This window comes from Bos mutus, chromosome 17 (assembly GCF_027580195.1).
Source record: "Bos mutus isolate GX-2022 chromosome 17, NWIPB_WYAK_1.1, whole genome shotgun sequence".
Lineage (NCBI taxonomy): Eukaryota > Metazoa > Chordata > Mammalia > Artiodactyla > Bovidae > Bos > Bos mutus.
In genome coordinates, this window is record NC_091633.1 from 62,255,303 (window position 1) to 62,273,665 (window position 18,363).

The 18,363-nt window shown below is 43.2% G+C and overlaps 1 protein-coding gene across 5 annotated transcripts in view; it reads left to right on the forward strand.

Moving 5' to 3' along the window:
• ARHGAP10 (Rho GTPase activating protein 10) overlaps window positions 1-18,363 on the forward strand; it is a 375,463-nt gene that overhangs the window by 274,934 nt on the left and 82,166 nt on the right. The gene's annotated exons all lie outside the window — the stretch shown is intronic.

Sequence of the window (18,363 nt, forward strand, 5' to 3'; positions counted from 1 at the left end):
CTGCCACCCGAGGGGTCCATGGTTAGAACTGCGGAACCCACCTGGACCCATTGTCATCACCAGGGTTTACTCAGGGTTCACTTGTGACTTACGGGCAATGGCAGCACTGGGGTTTGAACTGAGGACTGGCTGGCTCAGGAGGCGGAGCTGTCCCGTCTTCTACTCTGCTGCTGCTCCTCCTGTTTTAAATCGCTTCCAGTGGAAGGCTTCGTGTTCAGGGCCACTAACCAGCAGGGCTGTGATACTCTGATGCTCAGAACCAGCAGATCTGGAGTAAGTCCCTTTTTACTTATGTTGACTTGGTGACATTTTGGTTGCAGCCAAGTCATCTTGGGGTGGTGTGAGAAAATATGTAGTGTAAAGTGCTGGCAGTTTGATGAATTCCCAGGTCGTTTATTCATTAGCTTTGATTTGGCTCAATTTATGTTTTGGTAATTTCAGGTAGTCCCTGCGTGTCCCTGAGTCCAGCTGCTCCTTGGGCCCAGTCCTTACGAAAACAGAACAAGTGGGTCTGGTCAATGTAGCTTTAGGTAGAAACTGGTACTTTGAAGTCACCCAGATCGGAACCTGTTGGTCTCTTCCCAGAATTTTATGACTAGACCTTCTTTAACTTTCTCCTTTAGTTTTCTCATCTTGGACCAAAGTAGAAACCAGAAGTGACTTTCTTCTCAAATCTCACATAAGGTCTTTTTTGCCAGGTGATTGATTTCCTAGGGCTTGGTCTCCAGTATCATGTACCCATTCTTCCTTGCATTCACGACTGCATATGTCTCCCAGCACTAGGGGCCTCTCGTCTACCTTGAGGCAGCCAGTTGGCATCTTAAAGTCTACTCATGTCTCTGACATCCTTTCCCTCTATCTAGAGAAGTAGTTTTGAAGGCATATTACATTAAGACCCACTTGGAAAATTCAAGGAAAGCTTTGGGTCCTTTTCCCAGAAAGTAGTATAGTATCTATACACAGAGAGACATATATACAGTTTTAGGAATTTTGGAGACTCCCAGGTCAAGAACCTAGAACCATAGGGAAAGCCAGAGCTACAGGATGATCCCGGAAGAACTAGGGTCCAGAGCATTTCTTCAGGTTCAGTCTTTCTCCTCTTTTGCTGGTGACCTACTTTCTCTGCTTCTGCTGAGGAACCGAGGTGGGGGCAGGGTGTGGGTAGGTAAGGATTCATACTTTATTTCATCAGTGACACTTGGTTGTTCCTGTCCTCTGCCTGGGGCCAGCCACTGAGGGGACCTTTCCTGAAGATACTGATTGCTCAGGTGGGCCACAGACAGTAGGGACCCCCAGCGAGAGGTGTTTTGTGTCAGTAATGAGAGACAGCCTCTCTGCATTATTTTGAGGTGTGCTGGTGCTCAGACTTCTGCCTCTGGGGGTACAGGGAGGAAATTAGGAGACAGATCGAAGAAGGCCACTCTGTCCACATCAGGACTTCCCAGAGGAAGCCCTTTTATCGCATTTGAATTCTTCCACATTTCCTTGAAGTTAAGCCTGCTCTGAAACCCACTGCTGCATTTAGTCAGTGATGACTGACCGCATGCTGGTGTCTCAGCTTCTGCATCTTTAGAATGGCAAATGGTGACATCTTACCCAACTGATAATGAATGGTAGCCAGGAAATGGCTAAACGAACGGTTGACAGTCATAGCTCATGATTTCCCGGGGCATAACTGTTGTCTTTCTGCCAGACTTCTGATCCTCCTCCAGTTTCTCTGGGACTACAGGTCACAGTGGGTAGACTGCTTAAGGAAGCAGGCTGCCATGGGGGGCGGGCCTCCAAATCGAGGCCTTCCCATTAAGTCTAGCGCCTGCCTCCCTGGGTGTGTCCTGGGTCTTTAAAACCATCCCTGTGCCTGGGGATTTGCTGGAGGGACTCACGGCACGCAGCTTGTGGTTGTACTCACAGTGATGCAGTAAGGACGTACAGTGGAGAAGATGACACCAGAGGCGTCTGGAAGAATCACGTGGAATCCTCCGTGTCGCCTCACCTCCCAGAGGGGTCACACACAGCAGACCCCAGCCCTGAAAATGCAGCCACAAGCATAGAATGTGTCTGTTCAGGGATGCGCCTTAGAGACTTGGGGCCTGTCGGGAGGTAGTCACGTCTACATCCTTTGCCAAGCGGGTACCAAGACTCCCGGGAGAAAAGCCAGTGTTCTGCATCACTCCTGCCTATGCATATTTATGTGTAGACAGTTGAGGCATGGTGGGCCATCCTGGCCATTTTGGAATTTTTTTTCTTTTGGCTGCATCATTTCAGGAATTTGGCGGGGGCGGGGGCGGGGCGGTGCACCTCGCAGCTTGTGGGATGTTAGTTGCCCGACCAGGGCTCAAACCTGGGCTCTCAGCAGTAAGAGTGTGGAGCCCTAACCACTGGACAGCCAGGGGATTCCCTCGGGAATGTTTTATAGCAATGTAGAGAACTGTTAATTTGCCAGGTTTCTAGATGCCAACCAGAGGCCAGCCTTGCCGACAGGGCTTTCTCAGGATGGCCGGCTCAGCTTTTCTGTTCGCTGGGAATCTTTGACCGGCCACGGTGAGGAACTTGGAGGGCAGCTGTGAGGGTGAATTCCTGTCTCGTCTGTAAGGATGTTCTCTGTCGTCGGGATTCAGAGCCCTTCCTCTTTTGCTTGGAAAATGTCTTCCCCATTCAAGAGGGGAAGTGCCCTGTGGTCAGCCCTACTGAAAGTGCAGGGCTCGTTCTGCCAAGGATTGGAGGAGGGGTGTGGTCAGTACAGGGTAAGCCGTGGCTTCTGATGTCACTGGATGAATTTGGCACAGGATGAAATGTCCCTCAGAATCTCTCTGTTTTAACTTTCTGGTTGGTTGATTTCTCCTTGAGAGTGACCCCAGAAGGCAGGCGCCAGCTTTGTTAGGCGTGTTTGTTTTCACCCTTAAGTTCTATGGAGTCGGGACTTTGGGGCCCCCCGTGTCCTCAAGGATCAAGGTGCTGCCAAGTCTCTCCTGCCCCCCTCCCTCTGCATCTGGTCAACCCCCACTTCTTGTCTCAGCCTGACCTTCCTCAGATATGCTCCTCCCTCTGCTTAATCTGGATTTTTCTCCAAGAAGCCTTCTTATTGCAAACTTTGATGAAATCCCTGCAGCCTTTCGTCAGTATTCCTCAGTGAGCTTTCCATCTGGTATTAACACTGTTTTCCTCCTCCCATGACATGTCTCAAGGTCATTGTTTCTTTTCATGAAGATATTTGTAAAATTATTATCTCTTTTGGGGGAGGATATCTTAATCATATCCATATTGTAAGTACCCCCTGATCCATAGCGGAGCTTCCCAGGGGTGCTAGTGGTAAAGAGCCCTCCTGCCAGTGTAGGCGACCTTAGAGACATGGGTTTGATCCCTGGGTCAGGAAGATCTCCTGGAGGAGGGCATGGCAACCCACTCCAGTATTCCTGTCTGGGAAATCCCATGGACAGAGTAGCCTGGCAGGCTACAGTTTATGGGATCACACAGAATCTTGGACACGACTGAAGTGACTTGGCACTCATGCACACAATGACCCGTAGCAGTTTAGGGGGATGGTTTGATTTTTACTTCTTGACCATGCAGTGGTGAATTCTGCTGATCTTGGTGCAATAGTGTATGTTTATTTTTACTCTCGAGATACTAGTATCTAGAATTCTAGAGTTAAGCAAAATTTAATCCCCTAAAGCTACTTAAAGACCTGTACGTACAATCCTTAGCCTAGAATCCTCTTCAAAACAATCTGGGGATATGGATGAACTAAGATTGGTCATCAGTTCGTGACTTGGTGTAGCTCGGTGAGGTGGACAGAGGAATTTGTTATAGTTTTCTTTTTATTTATATACTTGTGTATATATCTGAAATTTGTTGTTGTTCAGTTGCTCAGTCATGTCTGACTCTCTGCGATCCCATGGACTGTAGCACACTAGGCCTCCCTGTCCTTTTTCATCTCCTGGGGTTTGCTGAGTCTCATGTCCATTGAGTTGGTGATGCCATACAACCATCTCATCCTCTGTCGTCCCCTTCTCCTTTTGCCTTCAATCTTTCCCAGCATCAAGGTCTTTTCTAATGAGGTGGCTCTTTGCATCAGGTGGCCAGAGTTTTTAGAGCTTCAGCATCAGAAATGATTGATGATAAAAGTTAAATGATCTGATATTTAGTGCTGACATCATTTCTTTTTTTGCAGTTCATTATCCGTTCAATCAGTTGTTAAGCTGCTCCTTGCTTTGTACTGTATGGATAGGCATGTGTGCGCGCACACACACACGCAGGTCTTGCTTTCTAGAAGTCCAGCATTTTAGTGAGAAAAACAGCAGTGAGACTAACTTGGACACAGCTGAAGTCTAGTTCCCTGGCCTTAGGATTGTATGTTTGAGTTTGGACCAATGAGAAGCTAGTTACTTTCTTGGGCCAAAGCCCGGTTGAGACCGTTTTTGCACTTGAATTCTTTGTACTGGGCATCTCTTATTGTTTCTCCAGAAGGTTTTCACGCCTTCCATTTTCAGCAGCAAGTGAGACCTGTAGGGGCGGTAGTGTGTGTAATTATGAAATGTAAGGTTCCTTAGCAGACTAGAGTATTCGTGAGAGGCTGGGCTCTGAGGGCTTCCCGAGCCCCTGGGGCTCTAGACACTAGTCTGGCTCTAGGTCAGAGCAGAAATCAACCGGCTAATGCTGAAAGGGCAGGGAGTGTGGATTTGTCTGCAGTTTATAGACTTGGGCAAGAATCTGAAGCTTGGGGAGTTGAAAGTAACCAACCCAAGGTCACACAGCTTGCTTTATTCATTTACAGCCTGCGTCGTTCCAAAATGGATTTCAAGCCGTGAAGCCACACAGTTAGAAAGTTCCTTGTGGTCCTTCTACCATCCCAAGAAAAACAAGGCTATATTTTTTTTTCCTTTTTGAGCTTAAATGATGCATAGTGTTTCAGTCAATATTACTGCACGGATAGCTCCAAGTTTAAATTGTGCAAAAGTGCTTATGTATGTCTCTATTGGAATGTGTGGGACTCAGAAAGGAAGTCTCTGTATTTGGTTTCATAAAGTCATGAGCTTTTCATAGTCACCTGAGCCACACATGCCAGCGCCTGGTTGTACGCACGAGAAAGTTCTTATTCATCACGGTACAGCTGGGCTGTCGTTTGTCATCGTTATTCCTCATTCTTAATTACCAAAAGTGCACACGGGCTGCAGACTGTCGATCGTGCCAAACTAAACCTCTGAAGTGGTTGGATTAATAGGTTTGGGGGAAGATTTATAATCCTCTGTAAATGATAGTAATTCTGTGTATGTTCATGGAAAGAGAGAGTGAGTGCACATCAGAAAGTCACTCAAAATCTGGACTGAAATCTCAAGTATATTATTATTCTCTACATCTGCCTCCCATTCTTTTATTTGTTGAGGAATCAACTTTGCTTTCATTTTTTGTGTATTTAAAATGGAACTTATTTACAGGCTATGCTTTTTCTTTTTGTAATTTTTTTCCGTCTACCTCAGCAGTAAGTATAAGTGGAGACATTCTTCCTCCAGGGAAGGCTTCAAACACTTGGTTTTTCTGGAATGTCATTTCTCTTTAGGTGGAAATGAAGGGAATGACCACTAAGAGGATTAGTTGTCATTTCCAAAACTTAATGAAGGAATTAAGTCATTTGTGATTAATGTGCTTATAAGCTCAGAGTCAGCTGTGCTTATGGACAGATTGATGTGGAAAGGTCCTTGGAGAGAGAATTATTTCATGTGTATAACCATTTTATTCCATGATTCCTGCAAGACTGTTTCCTGGAGTGTCCAGGACCACAAACACATACTCAGCAGTTAAACTTCTTTGGAAGTCTGCTGTGGCTTTAGCCAAATTCCATGTATCTTAAAAGAAAATTCTTTTAGTTGCCTTTATTTTTCAGATGAATTCAACCTTTTGTAAATTGTCTCTAATTTTCCTTTGTTTCCCATTCTTGGCAGCTTTCCTGTTCATTACTCCAGGTCAGTGATTCTTAGCTAGTTTTTTTTTGTTTCATACCCCTTTGAGACATTAAAGGGTCACAGACCCACTTTCTGAAAAGATACAACTGCATATGTGGCACGTGCATGGAACTTTAGGGCATGTACTAACACTGGAGAGACCTCAGTTAAGGAACCCCTGCTCTAGGTGAGATGAACTTGACTGATATTGAAATAATTTAGTAAAAGCATGTGACTCATTTAGACAATGTGCAGAGTGGAGAAAGTGAAGTTATAGGTTTCCACATGAGATGGTATATTACTTTTTACTAATATATTTACCAGTATTATTTGTCATCCATTTATTATCTAAAATAGGTATCTCAAACATATGCTTCCTCATGGCATAAAAGTAAAGACTGGTCTTTAAGAGTGAAGACAGGTCTCATAATCTTGCAATATAAATAAAAAACAGGTTAAAAAGAGAGAAAAACCTTGGTATCAGGCAAATGGAGGAAAAAACCTCAGTTCAGTTCAGTCACTCAGTTGTATCCTACTCTTTGTGACCCCATGAATCGCAGCACGCCAGGCTTCCCTATCCATCACCAACTCCCGGAGTTTACCCAAACTCATGCCCATCAAGTCGGTGATGCCATCCAGCCATCTCATCCTCTGTCATCCCCTTCTCCTCCTGCCCCCAATCCCTCCCAGGCCTAGAGACCACCAAATGGAGTGTCCAAACATTGGTGTGGGCCATCTTCATTTTTATCCTAACTTAACCTTCCACAGACCACGGCATGGGGCAGAGATGTATGCAGTCCTCAAAGACACATCCCTTTGAAGTAAAGGGGTAAATTGTTCAGGTAGCTTTGGGTCAAGATGTGCAATTTCCACAGAGGCGGAAGCTCCTCCTGAACATCAAATTCTTCTGCTAAACTAGCTGGGGCTTTGGCAGATCATACTCCCATCTCAGAGATACTCCCGGATCAGTGATCTCCAGCAAGAAACAGAAAGACAGAAAGAAAACTTCAAAAGGAAAAGAGCTTCTGCAGAAGGAAGAGAGGGGACCCTGAGAGTGGAGGAGTGTCGCTTCCCACTCTGAGAACTTCTAGCGTGAGCACCTGGAAGTCATCATCTCTTATGTGGTCCACCTTGTGCCTGCAGAATGACAGGAAGTGTTCGACAAACTGGCCACCTAAGTAAGACTGATGCTCCTGGTGGGGGCTGAAAGACCACGCCCTCTGCAGGAATCGTGTGCAGCCCAGACAGGAGTGAACACATATGTGGGCATTTTGGCCAAACCACAAAGGTGAGGTCAGAGACTACTGCATCCAGTCCTGGCTGAATCCCTGTCCTCTCCATGCCTGTTGTTATGGGCTGAATTGTGTGTGTGTGTGTGTGTGTGTTAGTCAATCAGTCGTGTCAGACTTTTTGCAACCCCATTGATTGTAGCCCACCAGGCTCCTCTGTCCATGGAATTCTCCATGCAAGAATACTGGAGTGGGTTGCCATTACCCTTTCCAGGGGAATCTTCCCAACCCAAGGGTAGAACCTGGGTCTCCTGTGTTGCAGGCAGATTCTTTACTGTCTGAGCCACCAGGAAATTATATCCCCTCAAAATTGATATATTGAAGTTCTAGCCTCCAGTGTGACTCTATTCGACGGGGATCTTTAAGGAGAGAATTAACATTAAAATGATGTCAAAATGAGGGGCCCTAGTTCAATAGGACTGCTGTCTTTATAAAAAAAGGAAGAGGCACCCAGGATGTGCATGTACAGAAGAAAGCAAGCGTGAGGACCCAGGAAGAACCATGTACAAGCTAAGGAGACAGGCCTTGGAAGAAGCCAGCCCTCCCAGCACTTTGATCTTGGACTTCTGGCCACCAGAACTGCTGTTTAAACCACCTAGCTGTGGTGTTCTGCTGTGGCAACTCTTGTAGAGAAATCCACCATTCTCAGGCTGCAGACACCTGGGCAGGCAAAACTAGAGCATGGAAGAAGGACATCGACATCCAAAACATGGGGCAAGATTCAGGGCGATGTCACCCCAAATGTAGTGGTGTGAAGAGAAAGTGTTGGTCGAGCTGCCCATTTAGAACATTCAGATAATTGAAGTAAACCCCAAATACCCAGTGTGGACTCTATGTGAATCTCTTGCAGCAAGAGGGGAAGAAATACAAACTGTGGGTGAGGGATTTATTTTGATCTAAGGAAGAGCAGTGAACTTACTACCATTTACCTCTCTGGGAGAACTAAATATTCAGTAAAATGGGAGTTCAGAAATAGCGATGAGAATTTAAGAAAACAGACTGACACCTCCGGTGATACTTGAAAACAAATGAGCAAATTTAAAATGGAAATGAATAGAATCAAAAGGTAAAGAAAGAAGGGATCAACATCGATGAAGCAGACCCATTCAGTGAAAGGAGAGAGACAAACGGAAGCAGTCAGAACGGGAAACAAGGTGGAGATGACCCAGGGTAAGGCGTGGTCCCAGAGGTACAGAACCACATACACAGACAAAAATCATTTTGCTGATAAAAATAAGAGTCTTTTTTCCTGAATCAAAGTGAAACCTTTATCTGCTCAAAGTGTCACTGAATTGGAAGAAACCAATTCTGAATTTTAAGTCATTCAGAATTATTCGTATAGAGACAGAGTATGGCTCAGTTATTGGATTTTTGAGGAAAAATCAAAATTCCAGTGGGGATGATACATCTGGTTGCCGCATATTTTTCTATACCAACTCAGAAGGTAATAAAGCAATGTTTATAAGTCTTGAGTATCTATTTTTGGCAACAAAGAAAAAGTATAAATTTCAGAAGGCAGAAAGAAATATTGCTTTTTCTGATCCATATCAGGCTCAATCCAGAAAAATTTTAGCATTAATAATTATAGAAGCAAAAAAAAGTCTCTGGTCACTTGGAAATTTAGAAACTTTCATGATTCTTGGATCAAAATAGAAATTTTTAAAAATCATACAATGCCTAGAAAACTATTATGAAGACGAGTGCATTAGAACTTGGCGGATAAGGCACAAATTATGTTCTGAGGGAAATTATAACTTTAAATAACCACATAAGATAGAAGGAATGAAATATGCCAAAAGCTTCCACTCAGCCAGTTTAGTTCAGTTCAGTTTCGTCACTCAGTCATGTCTGACTCTTTGCGACCCAATGGACTGCAGCACGCCAGGCCTCCCTGTCCAGCACCAACCCCTGGAGCCTACTCAAACCCGTGTTCATTGTGTCGGTGATGCCATCCAACCATCTCATCCTCTGTCGTCCCCTTCTCCTCCTGCCCTCAATCTTTCCCAGCATCAGGGTCTTTTCCAATGAGTCAGCTCTTCACATCAGGTAGCCAAAGTATTGGACCTTCAGCTTCAACATCAGTCCTTCCAATGAACACCCAGGACTGATCTCCTTTAGGATGGACTGGTTAGATCTCCTTGCAGTCCAAGGGACTCTCAAGAGTCTTCTCCAACACCACAGTTCAAAATCATCAATTCTTCTGCACTCAGCTTTCTTTATAGCCCCACTCGCACGTCTATACACGGCTGCTGGAAAAACCATAGCTTTGACTAGACGGACTTTTGTTGACAAAGCAATGCCTCTGCTTTTTAATATGCTGTCTGGATTGGTCATAACTTTCCTTCCAAGGAGTAAACGTCTTTTAATTTCATGGCTGCAATCACCATCTGCAATGATTTTGGAGCCCCCCAAAATAAAGTCAGCCACTGTTTCCCCATCTATTTGCCATGAAATGATGGGACCTGATGCCATCATCTTAGTTTTCTGAATGTTGAGTTTTAAGCCAACTTTTTCACTCTCCTCTTTTTCACTTTCATCAAGAGGCTCTTTAGTTCCTCTTTACTTTCTGCCATAAGGGTGGTGTCATCTGCACATCTGAGGTGATTGATATTTCTCCTGGCAATCTTGATTCCAGCTTGTGCTTCCTCCAGCCCAGAGTTTCTCATGACGTACTCTGTATATAAGTTAAATAAGCAGGTGACAGTATATAGCCTTGACGAACTCCTTTTCCTATTTGGAACCAGTCTGTTGTTTTATGTCCAGTTCTAACTGTTGCTTCCTGACGTGCATACAGATTTCTCAAGAGGCAGGTCAGGTGGTCTGGTATTCCCATCTCTTTCAGAATTTTCCACAGTTTATTGTGATCCACACAGTCAAAGGCTTTGACATAGTCAATAAAGCAGAAATAGATATTTTTCTGGAACTGTCGCTTTTTCAATGATCCAGCAGATGTTGGCAATTTGATCTCTGGTCCTTTGCCTTTTCTTAAACCAGCTTGATCATCAGGAAGTTCACGGTTCACGTATTGCTGAAGCCTGGCTTGGAGAATTCTGAGCATTACTTTACTAGCGTGTGAGATGAGTGCAATTGTGTGGTAGTTTGAGCATTCTTTGGCATTGCCTTTCTTTGGGATTGGAATGAAAACTGACCTTTTCCAGTCCTGTGGCCACTGCTGAGTGTTCCAAATTTGCTGACTTATTGAGTGCAGCACTTTCACAGCATCATCTTTTAGGGTTTGAAATAGCTCAACTGGAATTCCATCACCTCCACTAGCTTTGTTTGTAGTGATGCTTCCTAAGGCCCACTTGAATTCTAGTAAAACACTTTAATAAAGTAGAAATTTTGGATACTTCCTTAAAATGATATAAAATGTGTATTTTAATCCAAAAGGTAGAGTTTTCATCATTAAAATGCTCAAAATGTTGAAATTCTGACTTGACATGCTATTTAATTAACTATTTTCCTAGGATTACTAAACAAAAAAAGAGAAAAAAAAAGGAGTTGGTATGAAAACTGGAAGGGGAAAATGTTAGATTATTTGCAAATGGATTGCGTACATGGGTGGCCCAAGAAAACAGACTGAAGAACTATTAGGTACATCAAATGATTCTTTGAGATGAAGGATTAAAAGTAATCATCCCATTGATAACTTCCTTATATACAACAAAAATCAGAAAATACAGTGAGAGAACAGGCTGTATCATTGATGTCCTTCAAAAAGATACATTACCTGAGCGTAAACCTAACTCAAGAAAAGATAAATCACCCAGTTGTAAGCTTAAATCAAGAGATGAAGAACACCTACTTGATAAAATTTTTAAGGTTCCACTAAGGAATGTGAGAGAAGTAAATCTCATTATTATTGTTCAGTTGCTAAGTCAGGTCTGATTCTTTTTGACCCCAGGGATTGCAGCATGCCAGGCTCTTCTGTCCTGGAGTTTGCTAAAATTCATGTGCACTGAGTTGGTGATGCTATCTAACCATCTCGTCCTCTCCTATCTCCCGGAGTTTGCTAAAATTCATGTGCATTGAGTTAGTGTTGTATCTAACCATCTTGTCCTCTCCTATCTCCTGGAGTTTGCTAAAATTCATGTGCATTGAGTTAGTGTTGTATCTAACCATCTCGTCCTGTGCTGCCCCCTTCTCCTTTTGCCTTCAGTCTTTCTCAGCATCAGGACCTTTTCTAATGAGTTGGCTCTTGGCTTCAGGTGGCCAAAGTATTGGAGCTTCAGCATCAGTCCTTCCACTGACTATTTAGTGTTGACATAAGTGGTCTTTTCTGTGGCTGATATAAGTGTGAGTTGGTGCAGCCTTTCTGAAATGGTTTGGCAGTGTCCAGCAAAGATTAAAATTCACTCCTAGTTTGAAGGCAATCTCTGCTACAAAATGCTCTACATATATTCTCTCAAAATTTTGCAAATATGTCGAACATGTTCATTGCCATGTGTATATCTCAGTGGAAAAAGTCAGAAACAGATAGTCTTCAATGACAAGGGAGAAAATTAAATTATATGCTCCTAAGAAGAAACATGGGTAACTCATTAAACAATGAGGTGGATTTGTAAATGCTGATACTGGTGGTGGACATATTCTAAGGTGACCCAGTGTTTAAGGCCCTTGAGCACTGGTGGGACCTGCTTGATTCTAACCAGTGGGACCCAAGCTGATGGATTCTTTCCCAAGAATGTTTGGTTATGAAAGACTCCAGTGGATCAGACTGGAGAGAGGTTCCCCTGCTGGCCTGAAAGAAGCAAATAGCCATGTTGTGAACTGCCTGTGGAGAGGCCCACATGGCAGGGAACTGCAGGCAGCCTCCAGCCCATAGTCAGCAAGAAGTCAGGACTCAGTCCTCTGACTGCAAGGAAGTGAATTCCGCCAGTGGCCCAAATGGGCTTGGAAGCAGAGTCATCCCCAGTGGAGCCTCCATAATTCAGGTTGGTGGACCCCTTGATGACAGCCTTGTGAGCTGAGGACCTGGGCAGGGGCTCCAGTTAAGATGTGCCTGGAAGCCTGACACTTGGAAACTTTGAGATAATTCTTTTCTAGTTCTTGTTATATGTAGCAAAGTTATAAAATGTATATTTAACTTTGTTATACAGCACAAGAATTAGAAAACACAATAATAGTAGCTGTATAATTTTCAGCCTATAAATTTATAGTCTTTTGTTAGTAATAGTAAATGAATATGCTGAAATTGAATGGTCTCCAAAACTCTGACATCCTGTCTTACTGTGAATTAAAAACAAAACAAAAAAACTCATGCTGTTTACTGATGCAGCTTCCCTTTCGTATCCTCATGCACTGCATTCTGGTCACCTGGCCTCTTTGGTTTCCTTGGAACACACAAGGTATGTTTCTACATCAGGGCCTTTGCACTTATTCCTTTATCTCCAACGTCCAGAGTGTTGCATGTCCCGTAGCAGGCGTTCAGTTAGTATTTGAATGGATAATACAAAACTAAAGTGATACACTGTATCTCTATCATGATCCTTTGTGTGTTAAAATACATACATAGAAATGACTCATGTGAGCAGGCGTATGCATAGGCAACTTTTAAAATTTTCTTAGGAAAAAAATCAAAGAAACTATTGGCAATGATTACCTTGGTGGGGAGAAAGGAACTTTGTATTTTTCCAATGTTCTTTGTCAGTATTATCATTACAGTGATGGGGGAGATTATGACTCATTTGTAGTTTTCTTCTTAGACTTAATAAGCCAAGGAAGTCTGCTGAATGGTATGTGGCAGCCTGGATGGGAAGGAAGTTTGGGGGAGAATGGATATGCGTACATGTATGGCTGGGTCTCTTCGCTGTTCACTTGAAACTGTCGTGACATCGTTAATCAGCTATCAGTTCAGTTCAGTTCAGTCGCTCAGTCGTGTCCGACTCTTTGCGACCCCATGAATCGCAGCACGCCAGGCCTCCCTGTCCATCACCAACTCCCAGAGTTCACTCAGACTCACGTCCATCGAGTCAGTGATGCCATCCAGCCATCTCATCCTCTGTCGTCCCCTTCTCCTCCTGCCCCCAATCCCTCCCAGCATCAGAGTCTTTTCCAATGAGTCAACTCTTCGCATGAGGTGGCCAAAGGACTGGAGTTTCAGCTTTAGCATCATTCCTTCCAAAGAAATCCCAGGGCTGATCTCCTTCAGAATGGACTACTTGGATCTCCTTGCAGTCCAGGGGACTCTCAAGAGTCTTCTCCAACACCACAGTTCAAAAGCATCAATTCTTCGGTGCTCAGCCTTCTTCACAGTCCAACTCTCACATCCATACATGACCACAGGAAAAACCATAGCTTTGACTAGACGAACCTTTGTTGGCAAGGTAATGTCTCTGCTTTTGAATATGCTATCTAGGTTGGTCATAACTTTCCTTCCAAGGAGTAAGCGTCTTCTATACCCCAATACAAAATAAAAAGTTTTAAAATAATTAAAAAAGAGAGAAAGGGGGATATATGTGTACATGTGACTGACTCACGTTATACACAGAAGCTAACACAATTGTAAAGCAATTATATTCCCATAGAAAGAAGGTAGAGAAAAAAATAGCAAGCTAAGTACCACAGACTTAAATTTACATTACAAGGTAAATAAGTACACTAGCCCTCAACCTCAGTGCAAGAATATCTGTCAGTTTGACTAATCTAGTGGATAAAATTGGAAATCACTAGAGGGATCAGGTTTCAGTTTGAAGAACCTTAAAAAAAATAATTCTGAATCTTTTTTGAGTTTGAGCTCCTTACAGTCTTCCGTATCCTTTGTGATAAATGGAGCTCTTGTGTGGCTGTCTTGTCCTCAGATGACAACGACTTGAAGCAGTCGTGAGAGAAGTATTGCTATTTATGACCGATTTAGCACATTATATTTATTGTGAAGTGTGTCTGTCTTGAAGTTACTTTGGGGATGGTTATTTTGCTCATCTTATGTCTGGGCCTGCACATGATACCAGATGAAACCTGAAATAAATGTGTCTCGTGGTGGCCTGTCACATTCTTCCTCACTGTTTTTGTAGAGACAGGAGAGTCTGTGTCTCCTTCTGTTAAACCTCAGTGGACTCTGAAATGACCTTGAGCATTAGACTGTGGCAGAAGTGACTCAGAGCTGTGGCTGGGAGAGACCGAGCCCTTCCTTCCACTTGCTCACCCGGAAGTCCACTGCGTGGAGGACATCCGGCCTCCCTGAGAATGGCGAGCTGCGAGGAGGCTCCTGCTCGCCACGGGCAGAGGCTGTGTAGCTGAGAGAGAGAGAGGCCTGGCCAGCCCCAGCCCCTCCAGCCTGTCCATCCTAGGCGTTATCCCAGACTCCAGCAGACCACACTGAGGAACCCCACCGACAGCCAAAACTGAGCTTGCAGACTCTGCGCCCAGTCCCGGTCCTAGCCATGTCCAGCCCTTTGCCAGATCCCTGCAAGGCTGATGGGCCTGCTGTGCCATGCCCAGGTCCCTGGGCCAGAGAATTAGGAGCGTAATTAAATAGAGGTTGTTGGAAACCATTCACTTTGGAGAGCCTGTTATGTTGTGATAAATAGCAGTATCCCACTACTTTGGTGAAAATCAATTTTTGTTTAGTGAGTATCTTTCCCTGTTGCCTTCCAGAGCCGTGTGCTTTTAGATGGACAATGGAGTGTTTTTGTTTTTTTTTTTAGAATTTTTTTATTGGCGTATAGTTGCTTTATAGTGTCGTGTTAATTTCTGCTGTATGGCAAAGTGAATCAGTTATATATATGTACATATTTCCCCTCTTTTTTAGATTTCCATCCTATTTAGGTCATTAAAGATCATTGAGTAGAATTCCCTGGGCTATACACTAGGTTCTTATTAGTTATCCATTTATACATAGTAATGTATATACATCAATCTACCAATGCATCCCACTCCCCATTCCCTTCTTGATATCCATAAGTTTGTTCTATATCTGTCTTTTTTCTGCTTTGCAAGTAAGTTCATTTGGACTGTTCTTCTAGATTTCACATATGTGCATTCGTATATAATATTTGTTTTTCTCTTTCCGACTTCACTCAGTATGACAGTCTCTAGGTTACCCACATCTCTGCAAATGGCGCTATTTCATTCCCTTTCATGGCTGAGTAATATTCCATTGTATATATGTACCACATCTTCTTTATCCATTCCTCTGTTGATGGATACTTAGGTTGCTTCTATGTCCTGGCTGTTGTAAATATTGCTGCGGTGAGCATTGGTGTGCATGTACTTTTTTTTTTTGCATTTTGCTAAATTTATTTATTTCTGTCTGTGCTGCTTTTTTGAATTTTTTTTTTAATTGAAGGATAATTGCTTTACAGAATTTTGTTGTTTTCTGTCAAACCTCAATATGAATCAGCCATAGGTATACACATATGCCCTCCCTTTTGAACCTCCCTCCCATCTCCTGCCCCATCCCATCCCTCTAGGTTGATACAGAGCCCCTGTTTGAGTTTCCTGAGCCGTACAGCAAATTCCCATTGGCTATCTATTTTACATATGGTAATGTAAGTTTCCATGTTATTCTTTCCATACGTCTCACCCTCTCCTCCCCTCTCCCCATGTCTGTAAGTCTATTCTCTATTCCTGTTTCTCCACTGCTGTCCTATAAATAAATTCTTCAATACCATTTTTCTAGATTCTGTATATATGCATTAGAATACAATATTTATCTTTCTCTTTCTGACTCACTTCACTCTGTAAAATAGGTTCTGTGTTCATCCACCTCATCAGAACTGACTCAAGTGAGTTCCTTTTTATGGCTGAGTAATACTCCATTGTGTATATGTACCACAACTTCTTTATCCATTCATCTGTTGATGAGCATCTAGGTTGCTTCCATGTTCTAGCTATTGTAAACAGTGCTGCAGTGAACAATGGGATACGTGTGTCTGTTTCAATTTTGGTTTCCTTGGGGTATATGGCTAGGAGTGGGATTGCTGGGTCGTATGGTGGTTTTATCCCTAGTTTTTAAAGGAATCTCCATACCATCTTCCATAGTGGCTGTATCAGTTTATATTCCCACCACCAGTGCAAGAGCGTTCCCTTTTCCCCACATCCTCTCCAGCACTTACTGTTTGTAGACTCTTTGATGAGGGCCATTCTGACCAGTGAGGGGTGATATCTCATTGTAGTTTTGATTTGCATTTCTCTAGTAGCACGTACCTTTTTGAATTAAGGTTTTCTCTGGGTGTATGCCCAGTAGTGATATTGCTGGGTCAGATTATAGTTCTACTTTTAGTCTTTTGAGGAACCTCTATACTATTCTCTGGAGAAGGCCATGGCACCCCACTCCAGTACTCTTGCCTGGAAAATCCCATGGATGGAGGAGCCTGGTAGGCTGCAGTCCATGGGGTTGCTAAGAGTCAGACAGGACTGAGCAACTTCACTTTCACTTTTCACTTGCATGCGTTGGAGAAAGAAATGGCAACCCACTCCAGTGCTCTTGCCTGGAGAATCCCAGGGACGGGGGAGCCTGGTGGGCTGCCGTGTATGGGGTTGCACAGAGTCGGACACGACTGAAGCGACTTAGCAGCAGCAGCAGTACTATTCTCCATAGTGGCTACACCAGTTTACATTCCCACCAGCAGTGTAGGAGGGTTCAGAAAAGGGAATATTTTTAAAGGTTATATATTTATAGACCAACATATCGTCTACATCTTTTCATTCAGTAGAAGTTCTTGAAAACGCAGTGCGAGTTCTGCACGTCACATAGCTTCTTCTCACGCCATTCTCCCCATATTAGCAGTGCTTTTAGAGCTCGGGCCACCTGGCTAAGACGTCCACCTCCTCTGCCCTTCTCTCTTTCGTCCTTTCCCCACACACGTACTTGAGCTTGTTCTCAGTTGAACTCTCAGGTCTTTGGGGGAATAGTAACAGGGGGACTGTAACACATGCATGATTTTGTGTGTGTTTCTGCATATTTTTGTGTACTATGATACAGGAAAATCAGGTTAGAATGCCAACAGGTGCTGTGGCTCTTAGGAAACTTCTCAGAGGCTAATTATTATACTCTTGGACATGTCTGTGGAAGAATTATAAAGTTAGCATTTCACGGGCCACATAAGAGTGACTTTATTGATGATGAATATATTTATGAACGATAACCGTTTACAAAGCCTTAGCATTTACTTGTTAATATCTGGCATGTTCTTCTTTGGGAAAGAGAAAATCAGATTAAAAGGAATATTAAGATGGGTCTGGGTCAGCCCTTTGGCATGTTGGTATCCATGCACTGCAGATGAAATCAGAACCCTGAACGTGACCAACTTGGAGTACAGAAAGAAAGTTCAAGTCCTGGCATGGCACAACCTGTGTTTGTCAAGGATCTGGTAAGGTTGCCCTGTCCTGCAGAAAAGGGTGACAGGTCAGCTTGACAGGCTGGCTTCTGTATTGAGAAGAGTGAGTCAGTTGGCTCAAAGAACTTGGTGAGTGAGACTGTCTTTAGGGATAGGCATGTATTTTCTTGCCTACAGATGCATGGGTCAGCTATTTGAGCCCTGCGTGTAATATTTGAACCTCTTTTGGAATGCCCCAGTCTTATCTTATAAAACTTTTGTGACATGGAACTCAGTGTCTCCCGAATTGACCTGCCCAGCAGTTGTGTAACTTCACCAACCCAGAAAGTTGTTTCCCTTCATACTCAGCTGACAGGTGCCTTTTTATTTTCTCAGCCCATTAGCCCTGGTTAAACCTCTGGGTCAAGTACAAGGTGAATCCCTCTTCCACATAGGACTGGTTTCAGAATCTGAGAATTGGTACAGCGACCTGTTGAGTTTCTTTCTGGGTCCTTTACTTGTATAACTTCAGTTTGAATTTCTTACCTTCCTGGTTACATTCTGTAATGTACTTTATTAAAAAAAAATTTTTTTTAAGTTATTAAAGTATGCTAACACATTTATAGAAGACTTGGAAAATACAGAACAAGGTTATATATAGTTCCACTACATATTAGTTATTTTTTAAGTAGATAAATTAAGATTTTTAATTGGAATTGCAATATCAAACTCTCAAAAATTAATAGAATGAATATACAGAGAAGTAGAAGGCTATAGTAGACCTGAAAAGCACTGTGAACCAATTCAACATAATTTTATGTTGATTTTACATACAATTTTCTCAAAACAATTTTCACACAACCGTAGGATACAAAT